The sequence below is a fragment of the Rhyacophila brunnea genome, unplaced genomic scaffold (genome assembly GCF_057557595.1).
Source record: "Rhyacophila brunnea isolate RB1 unplaced genomic scaffold, BYU_Rbru_1.0 scaffold_93, whole genome shotgun sequence".
Classification (NCBI taxonomy): Eukaryota; Metazoa; Arthropoda; class Insecta; order Trichoptera; family Rhyacophilidae; genus Rhyacophila; species Rhyacophila brunnea.
In genome coordinates, this window is record NW_028233365.1 from 279,354 (window position 1) to 290,202 (window position 10,849).

Consider the following 10,849-nt stretch of genomic DNA (forward strand, 5'->3'; position numbering starts at 1 on the left):
AATAAACAAAATCATTTTTATACCATAGAAAAACATTCATAAATATTTTCTGCACAAAGAATTAAATCAAATATAAACGATTTCTGTTATAATCTACACGGCCGAAGTATAATTTAATTTTATCATACAATAATATTTAAAATTATACCTTTCTATTTTCTACTTTTTAAAGTTTAAGAACACATAATTCTAGCTATAATTTTATATTTATTTGCTTTTACGATTATTGTGATCATGTTAACAAATTTAAAGCATCAAGATTTGTTTTTTATTCTAAAAAGACATTAAATATATTACCTTACTTTTTATCATTCTAAATTTATAGAAATCTTTAATTCTACAAATATTTTATTTATATTAAGTCCGTTTGTAATTATGTTGGGTCGGATTGTATTTAATATTATTCTCTTTCATGTAAAAAATCATTTAATAAACTTTATTTGCTTTCCGCAACATAATGAAATATATAAACAAACTTTAAAAAATTAAATATTTTTTTTTTGCTTTGAATTTCAATTTTTTGGTAAAAGAAATAATGTATATGATAAATTTTCAGTTGAAAGTTTACTACGTGAATATATTACAAAATTTATAAATAATTCCATGAACATAATTTAAATCTGTATTATGCTTAAGTTTATCTAATTTATTATTCACCTTAATAGGAGATATTGGCCCATTTACAATATTAAAAAATACATTATACATATGGAGATATTTACCGAATTCGTATGCTTAAAGATCATTACAAACGCAATTACATGATTATAATTTATTTCGAAGTGTAAGGGCTTGTATGTGTACTCTAATACATATAGCAAATCAAAATAGGAACATATTTATGATAAAATCATTTTAAATGCCTTAATAAGTCATTGCATATAGACAAATAGCTCTTTTATTCACCCAAATATATTTGTCTTTTATCGGTTAAGTTTCATTTTATCAATTCCATCTATTGAAACATGGTCAGTTCATTGCAAATATTTCAAAACTCCTTGATATATATTTTGACAGCATCCCCTGATCTATTCACATCAACTGTTCTTCTTCTCTCAAATAGAATATGTTCAAGTGTCTTGCTTTTATTGTTTATTAATATTTATACATACATATATTTGTACGATTTAAACTTAATTTAGCAGCATATAACAAATTTGTCATATTATTTTGTTGCATAATTTTTTCTAACCTTACTATATACGTCTCCTTTTTAAGTAATATATGATCAAGTGTTTACCGCATTTTTTTGTGTGTGCTTCTCTTGATTTTTAAGCTTCTCTCTCAATATACTACATAGTGTTTTTTGATCATCTTTTATTTTATGACAAATTATAGATGGATCCTAATTTTATGCGAAGGGTTATTTCAAAATCACATATACTATTAAAAAACGTGTATTATGTTATTTTCTAAGCATTCATATTAAAGTATTTTTTTAGTGTGGTTGTTTCAATCTATCATTGTCTTGCAGTGCAAATGTCTTAAATGTTTTTTCAACCATAATAAAGTTTTCGGTTATATTTTATACTACTAATAGATAAATATCAAGTGACATATTTGTATTCTGTATATTTAAAACATAAATTTATTTAATAGAAATTTAAATAATAGTGTATAATTCAATGGGGAAAGGTATGTTTGAATTTGTGGCTTTGAAAGATTATAAAACTGTAATTCAGCATTAAAATCTACATTTGCCAAGAAAATTAACTTTTAAAACTATTTTATGATCATTTACCCCGTATATTAGGAAAGTTTATCATATAAATATTTCACATTTATTATGTTATACTTTGAATATAAATACTCTAAGTATAATTAAGAGTTTATAAAACATATATAAAAAATCAAAAACACAAATTTTATAATCAACTGTTTTATAAAGAATATTAAATCTTTTTATTCATAAAATCTAGCTTTAAATTAATGCAGGTATAAAGATTGTACCTCGAGAGTTCCAAAAATATATTTTCCTATTTTTTAATATAAATACAATTTAAAACAAACGATCCTTTTTTAATTCTTAAAAATATACTTTTTGTTTTGGAATATATATGCCTAATTGTATACTATATAAATTCATATTTATTTTTGATATAATTATTTTTAAGGCATCTAATCAATTTCATTACTAGTTATATATATGATTTGAATTTTTATGCGAATAAAATAAAAATATGAACTTTACTTTTTTGTTAAAAGCCCCCAAGAATGTTAATAAAAGTAAAAAAATTTTTTAACATAGTATTTGTTGGAATATAATTATTTTAGAGTGAAAAAATTTTGCTTTAATTATAATAATGCGGAACTTATAGACGTTTTCCTTTTGATTTTAAGAAAAATTACATAGAACAATATTAGGTATGAAATATTTATTTTTAGTTTTTTTTTTATTTAAATTTAAGGGATATTAAGAATACATACAGTATTTGTAAAAATATAAAAACCTGGATTTTGAAACACATACAGAAACACGAGATGATTTTAGTATGATAAATCCAAAATAAAGAGTTGTGATTGATTTTGATATAAAAAAGTATCTGTTTATGTTTTCATATGTATATATTCACCTATGTATAGATAAATTTTCTTGATTTATTTTTTTTGCTCTATTTTTGCATACTTTACAGATATTTCCATAAAGAGGAATCATGGCACCTAAGTTACAATTAAATATTTTATTTTTAAAAACTATAAATTTTCAATATAAATTGTATGTGCGGACTAAAAAAATGTTTCCCGCCTTTTTCTACTTTGCTCTTTTATAATTCTTAATTGGAAACGATTATATATAATAAAATTGTTATCTGATTTTTTTAAGAGATATTAAACTAAGATTATGTAACATGATTATTTAATATGGCGACTAAAATTAATAAAATCCAGAATGACAGAATATAAACCTATGAAAATGTAAATTCATCTGAATTATATAACTTACATATTTTCAATGACGTTTATATCTTTTGAACTTACTAATTGTGACTTTTTGTTATCATAAAGAACAGTCCAAAGTTGCACTTTGCTCGATTTTTTCTTCCGAAAAGCCACTACTATCAACTTTTATTTCATCATTTAATGATAAAAGTGTGTTTAATTCGCGATTTTTTAACATACATCCCTAAAACCATAGAACACAAGTTGTGTTTTCTCGTGAGCACACTATTCCATTACGTTTAATTTGTTGAAGTTTTGTGTGTTACTTTGTTGATTAATTTCAATTTGGTGATTAAATTTTATTAATAGACCTTTTTAATTAAATCGAATTACTTAATGATATGTGTCAGTTCTTATGAACATTTTAAAGCTGCTCGAGCATCATATGTTTCCGTAAAGTGATCTATATTTAAGAAAATTCAAAACATCTTATATTATATGAGCATAAGTATTTTTCAAATTGTGAGAGGGTACTTTCTTAACTTATTTAATATTAAAAAAAGGCAGTAATATTTTTTATAAATTTTGTAATCGCATAACGTAAATCACTACGAATAAAAAAGAATCTTATTTTATGGGCTAAATATATAGTTAGCATGTAACATTTTGTAAACAGGAACACCAATATAATAACTTTGCGCACGAAGTATCGTTACTTTTCGCTGTCTTCTTAAATCCCCAACTCTTTTCGAGACTTTGTAATTGAAAGATATTCGTCAATCTAGAGGTTTGTATATTCCTTGATCATGTTTGTGATTTTGTGTTCCTTATTATCGTATATATTATATTTTGACACCACGCCGTCTCAATTTAATTATAGGTTAATATTTTAATCTAGTATTTTTTTTATTCGGTACTGCATATATTTAGAAAAAGATGATATAATCAAGAATAAATTACAAAATGATAGAAAAAAATGCAGATACTATAAAACCCAAAAGAGCGAAATCATAGATATATATCCATTTCAAAATAAGTTCCATGTAAGACTATTTATAGAATAATATATACCTTGACTTTAATAAATTATAATAACTAAAATCAAGTTAACCCATACATAAAATTAGTATATGAGATACCAATCAATATCATCCATTTCGAAAATATGTGAGAAAAAGCAGCAAGGAAGTCTATTTGTAAAATAAAAGATCTCTATTACACCAAAAACATCTATAGTCAAGAATCATGTTATGGTTGATATTGTTGGATCATCAAGATGGATAAAATACGGCAACATTAAACCAAGTGAAGAAGGTAAATTCTATTATATTCAAAACGAAAATGTATTTTTTCGGGGAGTAAATAAAATGCCCATATTGTAACGAAGCCATGAAAATATTCGACCATCTTCCAAAGAGATTCAAGAAAGAGTTAGGGCATGATTACACGCGAAGGCACAATGAAATTGGTCTAATATACAAATGTAAAACAAGAATAATACCATATGAGATAACTTGGGATGGGGTGGTAACAAAATATAATAAAAAATATGTTAAGGTGTTAAAAATCCAGAGAGAAGTAGAATCATACTGCAAGCTATCACATTCCAAAAGACACTTGAACTCATTTCATTTGAGAGAAGAAGAGCATTTGATGAAGACTAATCAAGAAAGGTGTCAAAAGATACATTAAGATGTTATGAAATTTCCAAATAGGCAGACTAAGTCTCAATAGATGGAATTCATAAAAATAAACTTAACCCATAAATAAAAAATAATGAGGTACCGATCTAAAATAAGCATATTATGAAAACAAATATAGCTTCTGTGAACATATTAAATATATTTATTTCTTATTTAGTCACAAATAAAAAATTCATGATAGATGCTCATTTTGAAATAAGTATTAGAAAATATGTTCTATGGAGCAATTTAATGTTTTTCTTGAACGATATTTAAGGTCTAAACATCAAATTACCCTATAAATAAATACATTTGATATTTATCTATTTCAATTTAATATTAGCAAATTTTAATATCCCTTGAAATGGACCACAAAACGAAATACGATTTAATCACACGTAACCTTCAAGAAGTTATTGGTGATTCCGAACTCAAGGATATCATAAAAGAAAGAGATATAAAGATTTACTGGGGAACAGCAACAACAGGTAAACCTCACATCGCATATTTTCTTCCAATACTTAAAATAAGAGACTTTTTAATGGCAAATAGTCATGTAAAAATTTTGCTAGCTGATATTCATGCATTTCTAGATAATTTAAAAGCCCCTTTCGAGCAAATTGAAAATCGAACAATTTATTATGAAATAATAATTAAAGCCATGCTCAAAAGCCTTAATATTGAGATTGAAGTTAAAGACTTGAATTTAAATACAAAGCTAGAAGATCTCAATATTAATTCTAAGAAAACAAATGGACGGCTTGAATTCGTTAAAGGAAGTGATTTTCAAACATCTAGTAAATACACTATGGATCTTTTTAGAATATCTACTTTAACATCAGAACGGGATGCAAAAAAAGCTGGTGCTCAAGTGGTAAAACAAGTTGATAATCCACTTTTATCATCGTTAATTTACCCGTCAATGCAAGCTCTTGATGAAGAATATTTAGATGTTGATGCTCAATTTGGCGGTGTAGATCAAAGAAAAATTTTTACGTATGCGATGAAGTATCTCCCCTTACTAAGTTATAAGAAGAGAATACATTTAATGAATTTTATGATTCCGGGACTTAATAGTGAAAAAATGAGTTCTTCCGATGTGTATAGTAAAATTGATCTTTGTGATTCGACTAAAGATATACAGAAAAAGATTAGAAAATGTTTTTGTGAAGAGGGAAACAAAGAAACAGGTTTGCTTTCTTTGCTCAAATTCATTATTTTCCCTACATATGCAATAAAAGAAAAAAAGGTTGTTATTTTTTGTAAAGATCGTGATGATATTGTATTTGGTGATTACTTAGAATTAGAGTCTGATTTTGTTGCTAAAAATATACATCCAGCTGATTTAAAAAATAGTGTATCGTTAATGATTGATGAAATTATCAAGCCAATTAGAGATGAAATGGAGAAACATGCAGATCTAGTTGAAGCAGCTTATTCAATTACAAATAAGAAAAATAAGTAAATAAATTTGAATTAACGCTAATATACCACACTCTTAGGTCATCTAGGTTTTGCTGGGGGGAAAAGCATTAAAAATACAAAGCCTCGACCCATAAAAAACTTTAACTTGCATTTAAAATACATATATTTGTTATTTAAGAATCACCCGCTTTATAAATCGATCTATTTTAATACTTGTTCTAAAAGGGTAGGTAGATAAAATAAATTAAGTAGTTTAAATATACCTTTATTTTATAGGTTAAGAAGATTTTGGAGAAAGGAAGATAGCCAAAAATACAAATACGACGTGCGCATGGAAAATCATTTAAATTTGCTCGAGAACTAAAACCAAAATTATAGCCATAAATATACCCCGTAAATAAATCTTTAAATTCTATTGGTTAATTTTGGTATTGTAGTTTATGATTTTCTCCTCAGAATAATGTGTTTATTTCCAATGACACGCCATGTCTATACCCTTAGAAATATCCTCTTCTCTTACATTTTCTTCGATACTTCTCCTCTTTTCAAGACCTATTGTTTCAAGGGTTTCCCAATCCTATAGTTTGAAATGGGATAAATAAACCCGTAAATAAATTCAATTAACTACACAATACATATATAATTGTAATTAGGCTATTCATTTTATAAACTTCAGGGTTGTGAAAGACACTTAAACTGATAATTTTTAGAGAAGAAGGGTATCGATCAGTATCTAGCATGGGAAGAGATAGTAAAAAGTATTGTTGGGGTTTAGACCTAAAATTGTTTGTTTCGCGCAATGTGTTTGCAAATATAAAGGTAAAATCAAAAACAAACCCATAAATAAAAATAAAATCTAATTTATAGATCCATCGAAAGCATCTCTAGCCTAAAAGACAATGAATCAAAACTTTCACATACATAAATTTAAATTTCTTAATAGTTAACTAAATTTATATGTTTATGCTGCTACATAGATCCATCGTAGGATTTCGTTTGGATGAAAAGGTGCAAAAAGATAAAACCAAACACAAAGTAAATTTCATGAAGTTCATTGTTTAGACAAAATTTTATCACGTCAGACAATCAATAGTATTACGAAATGACCAAACATATTATTATCTAGTAATGTTAATTTTTTCTCTACTGTAATATTTACCGCAACATATAGGATACAATTAAAATTTTTAATATGATAATTTTATTTTTAGCTATTTAGATTATTTCAAGCAAAGCTTTAGATTTTACATGGTAAATTTTTGCCTAATACTTTTTTTTAGTAACATCTTATTTACAATTTTCACGATAAAAATTTATAATTTCAAGACAAATCAATTCAAATGTTTTCCTCAATACTATTCTTTTGTGATTGCTTCTTTTTATTTAGGATTCCATACTTCTTTTCAAATACGACATAGTTTGTGGCTAAAAGTACAAATAATTAAATTATAATAAGAAATATGTGTGCCTAAAAAACAAGAATGGAATTTTAATATAATAAATTTTGACGTCTTCAAACAATTTTACATTCCAGTTTTGGGGAATGCTGTAAAAAATTTATGTATTAACTTTTAGAAAATAATGTTAATATAAACTTAATGCCATGTTCTTAATGTGGTTTCTAAATAGAAACATAAGAACATTCAAAAATATGAAATTTATAAAAATAGAAACATCGACTTTTCTTAGACTTATATATAATTCTAAATTCTAAAACCATAGCTGGGGTGGTCACAAAATATCATAAAAAATATTTTAAGGTGCTAAAAATCCCAGACGAAGTAGAAGCATACATGCAAGCTCACACACTCCGCAAGACACTTGAGCTCATCTCATTTGAGGGAAGAAGAGCAGTTGATGAAGATAGATCAGGGGAAGGTGTCAAAAGATGCATCAAGAAGTTGTGTAATATTCCCAAAACGCTGACTACGTCTAAATAGAATAAATCGATAAAAAGAAAATTAACCTATAAAAAAATATCTCACTAAAACCATTGAACTAAAAGATATGATAAATTTAAAAAATAATTTCTAAAATCCAATAATTTTTATAGAAAAAGCAGAAGTAACTAAAATCGAAAGGGAATTAAAATATGACAAGAAAAATATTTTTTTCATGTCTTGAATTTTTTATATAACGATTAAAATTAAAACATATTAGTTGGGATGGAGTAGTTACAAAATTCCGTAAAAATATGTTAAGGAGTTAAAAATCCAGGATGAATCTATAGCATGTATGCAAGCTCTCACACCCCGCAAGACACTTGAAGACATTACATCTGAAGAAGAAGAGCAGTTGATGTGATGGATCAGAGGAATGTGTCAAAATATGTATCAAGAAGTTGTGAAATGTTCACAATGGGCTAATTATGTCTCAATAGATAAATTAATAATAAGAAACTTAACCCATAAATAAAAAAATTGTAATACTGAAATTGACCTTATATATAATCTATGAATTGAATAATTAGTATTGTTAGAATGAGCAAGCTAGAGGCTATAAGAGAAAACATTTTTGATTTTTTCTTGTGTGTATTATGTTCATCTTTATATTGATCATTGTGTTTATAATTTTTTTAAATAAAAAGAAGAGGATGCATATAAAGTTATACATTTGTGAACCTTTTTATTTTATTAGTGTTGTTTTCAATTAGTTCATAACTCGATTTTTTAAAGTTTTTTTATAAAGATTAACATTTATAATTGATAAAATTATATACTTTTTGAATTTTCAGGTAAATTCACACAAAAAATACACTATATAAAATCATAAAACTTATTTAACTATAATAGTTTTGTGAAATTGTTGTCATTTATTTTTGAATCAAAGAAATTTACATCTTTTTCACATTAGAAAAGAAACCTCAAAAAATATATATATATACATATTTTACTTTAGAAATGATACATTAGAATGCATAAAAAAATTCGATTTTGTAAGTTTAATCAAAAATTCACAAAATTAAAACCTGATTAAATTTATAAATTAATACATTTATATTCCATTTGGTAAAGTTCACTTGAATTAATATTTAGATAAGAAAGAAAATCATTTTCTAGACTTTTCCTATTTTAGATTAAAATAGAGCATATTTATAATAATCTTATTATAGAAAATTATATATTAAACTATAGAAAAGGTATTAATTTCCGTATTTATATGGTTTAAAAATAAAATCTATGAATTCTTACTTTTATTTTTTTTCTAGCTTTATTATATGTGATAAAATCTTAAGAAAAGCCCATAATGAAAACAAAGAAATAATACGAAGCGTATGTAAAAAAAATAAACATCTATTCAATACACTATTGAATCAACACATTTTTTGTTCAAGAATAATAAATGATGGTTCGATGGATGCTTTAAAAACTGTAATATTTGATCAAGTAGATAAACAGAAACTTAGAATGAAATTATTTCACACTTGTGGAAAAATAGATTCACGTCAGTTCGAAAATGAATGTAAAGATTTCCTAGAATATGTATTTTTTAAAAGCTCTATAACTTTTTTCAGTGAGAAAAAAAACAGCGAGGTTACAAAAAATAAAAGGATAAAAAGTTTGCTAAATGAGTTTGATAATCATAACAACAAATTCAATTTTAGTGTGTATTCAAATACTGATCAGCTAAATCAAATTTTTAATGAGCGTTCCAAAAATGGAAATCAATCCGATTTTATGCTTATTTCGAATTGCGAAATTTCTAAAGTGAATTTATTACAAATTCAAAATATTATAGAAAAAATAAACAAAATAAAATCTGTCGATTTTTCAGTATATGACATTCAAAAAAAGCACAGAAATTTTATTTATATAATTCTGATTCTTGATGGTGACAAAGCTGTGGATTATTATAGGGAATATACAAATGGTAGAAGAGGTGATTTAATCTCCCCTGAAGAGATAATTCTGAACACCGGGCTTAAAAATAAAATTTCACATGAAATATATGAATCTAGAAACAGAGAAATTATCTGTGCTATGTCATATAATTTATTTGAGCAGGGTAAGATAAAAGATGATGCTTTTAATGGAAAACTGGTGCAAAGCATTGAGTTTCATGGAATAAAAGAACATGATGATTTCATAAAGAAAGAAAGTGAAATTATTTTTCATATAAATCTTCCATTTTATAAAGATTTCAGCAATAGTGAAGGAATGACCATAAAAACACCCTTCTACGACTTTTCTGTGTGCAAAATTCCAAACATGAATATTATAGCTGACAAAGAATACAAATACTCATTAAAATACAACATAGATTTTTATAATAAAGAGAAAGAGGTTATTACGCATGAATGGATCATCATTTATATAAAAAAAGAGAATATTTACATGCCTGTGGTTTATGATCTAATCGATAAAAATAATAAAAGCGAAGAAATTATTTGTAAAAGCAAGAATTCATCGTGCTTTATGAAAAATATTATGTCGTTGTTGAATATGGATTTTTACTTGGTGTCGCAAACAAAAAAATTCATATCAAAATTATACGAAAATTATATATTCATCATACAAGAATCCCATATATACGGTTCTGCTATTAATAAAATAACAAACCTCGATAAAATACATAAAACTACGTTAAGAATCAATAAATCATTTACCAAAAATATTAGTTATTTCAAATTAGATTCAGAAATTTTTGTTTTGAATACTGATATTGTTTCTGAATACACTTCTATAGAAAATACAGACTTCAAAGTTTATGAATCCAATTATGAAGAACAAAAACTTGACAGTCTTATGAAATCAAGCAATAAACTATATGATTTCTATAAAAGTATGAACACCATGAGCATAAAAATGCGAATAGATGTTTACTCAAAGACGTTTTTCTATGATGAGTCATTTCATATAGTC

The 10,849-nt window shown here is 25.3% G+C and overlaps 1 pseudogene; it reads left to right on the top strand.

Moving 5' to 3' along the window:
• Positions 1–4,926: 4,926 nt before the first annotated feature.
• LOC147063128 (uncharacterized) lies at positions 4,927–6,027 on the top strand (annotated as a pseudogene).
• Positions 6,028–10,849: the final 4,822 nt, after the last annotated feature.